Source organism: Nicotiana tabacum, chromosome 15 (genome assembly GCF_000715075.1).
Source record: "Nicotiana tabacum cultivar K326 chromosome 15, ASM71507v2, whole genome shotgun sequence".
Taxonomy (NCBI): Eukaryota; Viridiplantae; Streptophyta; class Magnoliopsida; order Solanales; family Solanaceae; genus Nicotiana; species Nicotiana tabacum.
This window is the reverse complement of record NC_134094.1, coordinates 69884499-69893308: the sequence shown is the minus strand read 5'-3', so window position 1 is coordinate 69893308 and position 8810 is coordinate 69884499. Positions and strand designations below refer to the sequence as shown.

Genomic DNA, 8810 nt, shown 5'->3' with positions numbered 1-8810 from the left:
ATACCGATTGTAACCTCCTTGAGGAATTCGACCCCGACTCAAGTTGGGTAATATAATTGCAACGACCGTTTCCACTCATTATTTAGTACGGATTGGATGTGAATCAGGGCCACCCTGGCGAGGGTCTACTTGGGAGACCAAGTCATATATACAAAGCAAATACCCATATCTTTTCAGCAATTCTGGTACTTTTCTAATCCCTTTTGAGGGACGAACGTTTGTATAAGAGGTGGAGAATATAATGACCCGACCGGTCGTTTTGAGTATTTAAACCTCATTCTCATATTTGATGATTTCCATATGTATTTTTGATATTTTATGACTTGCGGGAATGGGTAGTTTGATTTTCATGGGCTTCGGGAGTGATTTAGAACACTTAAAGTTTATTTTGAAAGCCTTAAGTTGAAAGTGTTGACCAAGGTTTTAAATTTTGTGTAAACGTTCTCGGATTGGTGATTTGATGGTTCCAATGGGTACATGTGGAAATTTTGGACTTAGTCCTATGTTCAAATTTGGATTTGGAGGTTTCTAAGAGTTTGGGCCTATTTGCCGAAAGTTGGAAATTTGAAGACTTGGAGAGTTCCTAAGTTTAACCAATACTTGACTTTGATGATATCATGCTCCGATTGTTGTTTCGGGACTTGGAATAGATTTTTTATGTTGAATGGCACTTGTGTGCAAAGTTTGGTTGTGATTTGAATTGTTTAGGCATGAATCGGATTCTTGGTTGAAAGTTTAGAATTTCTTGAACTAAAGAGAAGTGCAACTTGTGGTTTGATCCTTGATTCATAGATGTGATGAATTCGTATGGATTTGGAAGCTTTGGATAGGTCCGGGTAGTATTTATGGACTTGTTAGTATAATTGGATGGGGTCCCGGGTGGCTCGGCTGAGTTTTGGACCACCCGTAGTATGTTTTGGGTTGGCTGATATACTGGTGTCTGGTGTTTATCGCGTTTGCAAGAGGTTCTCGCGTTCGCAATGAAAGAGTTGGTCTGGAGGTCCTTTGTTCTCTGGGTTCACACTTGGTAAGTCGCGTTCGTGGAGGCTTATGGAAGTGATGCTTCCCTTTCATGTTTAGGGTATCGCGTTCAAAAATAAGGAGCTGGGGGCTGGGGGTTTGGCCTTCGTGTTCGCGAAGGCATGGTCGCATTCGCATAGAAGGCTTCCAGGAAGCCATCGCGTTCGCGTAAGGAGTGTCGCATTAGCAAAGTAATGGAAGGCAGGGCATCGCGATTTCAAGGGGTCTTCCGCGATCCCAAAGGAGGGAAGAAGCATTTTGTGCTTCGTAAGCGCGAGTCATGGACCACGTTTGCAAAATGTAACCCTTGGGCAGCATATTTAAGTTGTCATTTTGGGATTTTCGCCTATTTTCTCATATTTTGAACCCTAAAATTAGATAGGGGCAATTCTGCATGGAGAGTTTCATACAAGACTAAGGGGTATGTGATTTCTACTTATTTTTGGTATTATTTTAAGAATCTACATGTATTATTAACACCTAAAATATGAAATTTTGGGATGAAATTTGTGTATTTTGACTACAACTTAAGAGAGTAAAAATTGAGGTTTTGAGCCATGATTTGGACTTGGATTTGGGAACCAAACACATATATGGACTACTGGGCTTATGGGTAAACGGGATCTACCCCTAGACTTGGTTTTGATCATGTGGGCTCGGGGTTGACTTTGTTGACTTCTTGGAAATTAATTAATGATCAAAGCTTTATTATTTGAAATTGATTCTTTTGTTGTTGTTTAACATTATTAAGTGTTATTTGGCTAGTCGGTTGGAGGTGATTTCTAAAGAAAAGGCAATTTTGAATGGTTGATTTGGCTTGTTAAGGTAAGTATCTTGCCTATTCTTATTGTGCAGGAATAACCCTTAGGATATGACCTTATTTGTCTACTTAGAATAGGTGAGAAGTGACATATGTGAGGTGACAAGCGTATATGTGGGTTCTATGTATGATTTATGACCGGATTTGACTATAGGCTTCTATTAAGCCTTATTTTGGATATTGTGCTTCTTGTTATCATGTTTTATTTGTTTGTATCAAAAATTTAACGAGCTCGAAATACACACTTAAATTATGCTCACTAGTCAAAGATAATATAGTATAATATCGTATTCACAGGGATTGGAGTTAAATATTATTTTCTTAGTTTCTAGCTTGATTGCTATCCAGGAGAATCAACAATTGAGATTTATATGATTAATAACTACAATTAACTAAGAGTCTAAAGCTACTGACTAATGACAATCGAAACAAGGAATAAGAAAAGAAAGTTATTAGTGGGAGAATATAGGGTTTTGATAGGATAGGTGCAGGATAATTGTTTGGGATCTAACTCTAGATAATTCACTTCTAATGTTCAAGTGAGTCTTTCGAATTCACTCAATTATTAGTTCAAACATTCAGCAAAAACTCCTCTCTCGATTAAGTCTTAACCTCACGAGATGAACCAATTTAAGCACGTGAAGATATGCAAGAATGCATAGTGGATTGGTATTTAGGAGAACCTCTCTCAATTATCCTCCTAACTAGGTTTAATCAATGATTCAACTAGCCTATTTTGATTTCTAAGAAGAATTAATAAACTCAGCCAACAATATAATGCAAAGATATCATAAGTTATGCCTCACTCGATTACATGAACAAGTGAATATAGATGCAATAGTTAAATAATCCAAAATGCTTCAATACATAAAACTAGAGTTATAATCCATAAACAATCATCAATACACCATATCCATCAAACCCTAAAGGGAACTACTCCATAGATATGGAGCAATTCATCACAAATAAAATTAAAGTATAGGAATACATAAATTCAATCGAAACTCGGGTCTTCAGTGAGGAAGGAATGATGAAATCCTTGTGCTCGTGTTCTTCCAATTCCTCCTTAGGTCGAATATGTGTCAAAAGTCCACAAAAAAATGTTTTTCATGTATTTTTACCAAGTAGGGTCGGGTGTATAGGAGCGTAAGCAGAAGCAGAGGGCCAAAATAAGAGAGCGAGATCTTCAGGTCCTTTTGGTGAGTTTTGAAGTCATGAGAGACAACATTACTCGGGGTATCCAGCCTAGCCATCGGCTAGTGCACCCCCTCAGTATGCCGGTAGGAGATTTGATCATTCCACATATTAAGGGCCCAGTCAGAGTTCTAGGGCCTCTAGTTCTTAGTGTAGAAGTGAGTCGAGTCAGATGAGGCCGCCCTTGCCACGATGTGCTTAGTGTGGTAAGTACCATGCAGGGAAACGCCTTGTGGGGCTGGTTGTTTGTTATACTTGTGGTTATCCAGGCCATGTTATGAGAGATTGTCGGACGAGAGGTGGTGCAGGTATAGTTCAGCCATCGGGATTTGTAGCTAGTTCGTCATCATCAGTACGCCCCCTAGGCAAGGTTCACATGCACCAGCCGGTCATGATAGAGGCAGAAGTGGAGCATCTAGCTCGAGTGGTCCTCAGAACCTCATTTATGCATTAACGGGTTGATGGGATCAGGAGTCGTCACCTGACGTTGTTATAGGTGTATTATCAGTCTCCTCATATGATGTATATGCATTGATTGATCCAGGTTCCACCTAAATCGTACGTCACTCCGTTGGTTGCTAGTAAGTTTGGGATAGAACCTGAGTTGATTAAACCTTTTGAGGTGTCTACACCTGTTGGGGATCCAGTGATAGCTAGACGGGTATATAGAGATTGTATAGTAGTAGTTCATGTTCGTTCTATAGTAGCAGAACTGATTGAGTTAGATATGGTAGAATTTGATGTTATAATAGGTATGGATTGGTTGGCTTCTTGTTATGCTACAGTTGATTGTCACTCTATAAATATTGCACAGGCGCGCCGCATGGGGCGACGCGCCATGCATGGCATTAGTGGAAAAATCCAGAGAGCTAATTCTGACAGGCAGTAGAAAATTTGCATAGGCGCGCCACGCGCCGCACTAGTGCACTTTTCTCAGAGTACTGCTCAAATCTCAATTTTTGACGTCCAGACTTCATCGTTGACCCCCGAGCATCATCCCGGCATAATCCCTTGGGCTTTTACTCATACATCAAAGCTCTAAATCACTCGAATTCATTCTATAACATCTACATAGATCGGAATCACTCCTACGAGGCATACAACACGCAATTAGTGCAAAACACTATCAATTAAAGATCTAAACGAATAAAGTGCAGTAAATTGGAGTGCAATAATCGACTAAAATACGAGATTATAGCCTACCATCAGTATCACTACATGAGCATTTTGTATCATGCTACAGTTTATGTTTAGGTTTTGATTTCTTGTTTGAATATGATATTCCTTAATGTATTTTGTAGCCGCCTAATCTGAGATGTAGTCGTACACTTCGCACATGAATATACCTTATCATACTATTTTCCCTCAGTGCATGAATATGTGATTTTATGTGATCTTGTATATGCTTTTGTGAGATGGACTGAATTGATAACATGTGAGTTGTCCGATGCGAGTTGAGTTATTATAGCACGTGAGTTGTCCGTGCGGTTGTTATGATTATGGCACATGAGTTATCCGTGCAACATGTGGATAAGGATCCATCCCCTTAAGGTCATTCTCTCATGATTCTCCTTGATGACGTACACGTGGATTATGGAAAAGTGGTATTTGTTTGGACTTTGTGTATCTTCTCTAGATACAAACTCTCTGGATCTATACATAATATTTACTGCATATCTTATCTATATGCTAGATCCAAAATGTATATATCCCATTTATGCATATTTACTCTATATGTTTCTTTAATTGGTGAAATGATTCATGATACATATCTTCTCTATATGCCAATCTGTGTAACTTGACTTGTTTATTCATGCATATCTTCTCTATATGCAACTATTAACAGGTTATTTGATATCAAATGCATATCTTCTCTATATGTTGAACTGTTAGTTTTCTTATGATGCTTGTGCATATCATGTGTATGTGCACCGTTGGCCTTACCTATACTTCATATTTAGATTTTGGTACTATCATTTTGTACATATATATTCATGAATTGTATATGTTTGATAAGTGAGTGTCAATGATAACTCTCTCCACTACCTCGTCGAGGTTAGTCATGATACTTATTGGGTACATGCGAACTGTTGTACTTATACTATACTCTACACTTAATTTATGCTGATCCAGGAGTTGGACACAGCTGAGTATTGAGAGCTGAGCTGATGCTGTTGTGGTTGAGACCCAAGGTAGAGCGACTTTCTTATCACAGCTGATGGATGTAAATTATTCAAGTAATTTCATATGTAAAAAATAAGTTATTAAAATAAAATATGAATAATGATATCCTATCCTCGCATATTTTCTAACAAATCTTGTAGAAAGAAGAAATTATGAAAAAGAAGGAAAGAGGCTAAAAGACAAGAGAATGAAGCAAAACCACAATTGCACACATCATCTTCATATTCGCAAATGTGGAATATATATGGGCTTATGGAAAGAGACAATTAGAGATGAAAAGGAGCATAGTTGCATATGTGGAATCTATATTTACAAAGGTCACATTCGCATACATGAAACCTATATTAACAAGACTAACTCATGAAGTCAAGAGTGAAGCACAAGTGTCATAGTTGCATATATGGAATCTACGTATACAAAGGTCACATTCACATACATGGATTTCAGATTCGCAAAAGTGGAACATGACAAAAGCTACTCATCTTTTCCTATAAATAGCAAGCTCTCTTTGTATAAGGATATACAATCTTTGTAAGACAAGAACTAGACTTGGTCTTCTTTTCTTGTAGTAAAAATATTTCCCAAGTCTTCTAAATATTTCTAGTCTTCTAAATATATTTTTTAGCTTTTCTTACTCCATAATGGAGTAATCTCTTTTCGTTGGTATAGTTTATGAAACTTGATATATTTTATAATACTATCTCAATTTTTAGATATTCTTGGCTTGAAATATTTTATTTACATTTCATATTGTGCTGGAATGATGGTTTTTAATTATTCTATTATCATGTCTATATATTTTATCTCTAAGTTATTCATATAATAATTTTGTAATTGTCGCAGAGCAAAATTAATATATAATAACCGATGAATAAAATAGTAGAGTGAAAGTAATTTTTTAGTAAACTATTATTTCAAGTCAGTAATCTTGCTTGCCTCAGTTTTAATTCTCACAGAGGAATTGTTGTAATTGATCCTTAGTAAAAATATTCTCATGAAGTTTTTACTTTATTTTAGCACAATTCAAGCAAGATAAATATTTCGATTTAAACGTCACTAGTCTTAAGTTGATTAATTCACATAATTCTCACGGATTGTTATTAATTGATTATTTAGTGAGCAAAATATAATTGTATTAGAAATAAGCAATTATTCTTTAAAAAAATAAATGTAGAAATTGAGATTTTACTATAGTAATATTATTAAGTGAATTCAATGATTCCCAACTCTTTTTTAAAATTATAAACCTTTCAAAAGTTGTTTGTTTTGTTTAAGTAATTAGCAAGTTTTAAACCTAACTCATTTTTTTCATCAATTTGATTCTCTTAAATAGTAGTTAAAGTATAACAAGTGTGTAGGATAGATTATCCAGTCTCCGTGGGATGATATCTTAAACTATACTAGAATTTGACAGAGTAAGAGCAGGAAATTCCAATACACATTGGCCTCGTCAAAGTTTTGGCACCGTTGCCGGGGATTGGCATACATCTACTTCAGATTAAATATTTTGTTACTAATTTGAGTACTTATTATTAATTATGGTTAAATTATTATTTTTATTTATTTTTCAAAAAAACAATTTACTACATAGTTGTTAGTATTGTTAATACAACCTTCTTCAGCATATTAGTTTCGCTTACTAGAAGTACTACTCTTTACTATTTTAGCACCATCATTAATTTTAGTAATTCTAAAATTAGTATTTTTCGTATTAGCATAAAGTTTTATTATTTTAAGTAAAAATATTATCGTATAAAGGTTTTCTTTGCATCACCTACTTTTATTTTTCAACATTATAAAATATTTTTAGTTGTTATTTAGTAATACTACTGCAATAGTTCGTATTTTTTATCTAGTACTATTATTATTTTAGGAACTACTTTAATTTTCTATAAATAAAAAAAGGGTTTGCATTTCTTTGATTTAAAAATTTCGGGTAGTTTATGACCCATTCTTCTACAAAAAGGTTGGCTAGTTACGATCAAAAAATTGAAAGATCTCTTCGATTCTGCAGGAAAGGACAAACATCATCTTCTCAAAGCATGGCTCGTAAAGGAATGGAGAATCAGGAAGTAGAAGACATCCATCTACCACAAGTTCCACCACTAGTCCATGTGGAGGATAAGTTTGATGAAGTAGCACCAAGGAAAGCAAACCAAATCCTAAGGGATTATGCTAGACCTGACTGCTTCAACTATGAATCTAGTGTCAGAAAACCCCTAGAAGCAGCCAACAACTTTGAAATCAGGACTAGCCTGATTCAAAGGATTCAACAGTCTTGCATCTTCACTGGAGACGCAAGTGAAGATCCACACAGTGATTTAATTGACTTTCTAGAACTTGTTGAAACAACTAAGTATAATGGAGTACCTCCTGAAGCTATCAAGTTAAGGCTATTTCCTTTTTCTTTAAAAGGAGATGCCAAGACTTGGTTGCGAAGTTTGCCACAAGGTTCCATTACCACATAGGATCAAATGACTCAGAAAATTTTAAACAAATATTTTTCCCCTGCTAAAACCACAAAGTTAAGATAAGACATCTCTAATTTCTTCCATACTGACACTGAGTCAGTTTATCAAGCTTGGGAAAGATTAAAAGCAATGTTAAGAAAATGCCCATACCATGACATTCCTGAACATATGCAATTGTATGTTTTTTATCACGGGTTAAAACCCTCTTCTAGAAATGTGATTGGTGTAGCTGTAGGAGGTTCTATAATGGGAAAAATCACGGATGAAGCATTGCAAATAATGAATGAGATTTCTGAGAATGCCATCCAATGGACATCTGAGCGTATAATCATCAAGAAGTCTTCAACGGTAAATCAGGTTGATGCTTTAAATACACTAACACAATAAATTATTTCTTTGGCACAAAAGTTTGAATCTTTTCGGGTGAATACACAACAACCAAGCCAATCTGAGGCTTGTGACATGTGTGGAGGAAACCATCTGAACCATGAATGTCAAGCAACCAATCATAATGATGAACATGTCCATTCTGTCAGTTACAAACTGTACCCTTTTGGGATTCCAATGGCACAAAAGCATCCAGGATTTCAATGGAACAATCCAAATGGTACAGAGAACTCTCAAAGCTTTCAGAAACAACAAGTACAAGGTCCGTCGGGATTCCAAAATAAGAACCGTAGGCAACCAAACTACAGACCTTATCAACAAACATGGCCATATCATTAAAGGCCTCAACAAGCTCATTCAAGTATTGATGATCTTTTGTATAATCACATTAAGGTCACTGATGAAAAGATGGAAAGTTAGGGTTCAACCCTAAAAAATCTGGAAATTCAATTAAGCCAACTGGAAACTCTTGTGCCAGAAAAGATTCAAGGTCCCTTGCCAAGCAATACAGAGAAACATCCAAAGGAGCACCTTAAGGCCATCACCTTATGCTCGGGTAAGAAGCATGATGAACCCTATGCAGACCCGTCAGAACAACAAGTAAACAATGGTAAGAATGTTGAAATACCCTCTGAACCATCTGAAGAGAAAGAAGTCAAGAAAAAAGAAGAAGAAAATATTAAAAAATTGACTCATTTACCCGTGACAATTCATTTTCCACAAAAAATGAAAAG

The 8810-nt window shown here is 35.9% G+C and overlaps 1 non-coding gene across 1 annotated transcript; it reads right to left on the bottom strand.

Moving 5' to 3' along the window:
- Window positions 1-7740: 7740 nt before the first annotated feature.
- LOC142169984 (small nucleolar RNA R71) lies at window positions 7741-7847 on the bottom strand. Its single transcript, XR_012699603.1, has one exon. It is a non-coding gene; the product is annotated as a small nucleolar RNA R71 (small nucleolar RNA).
- Between the last annotated feature and the right edge of the window lie 963 nt (window positions 7848-8810).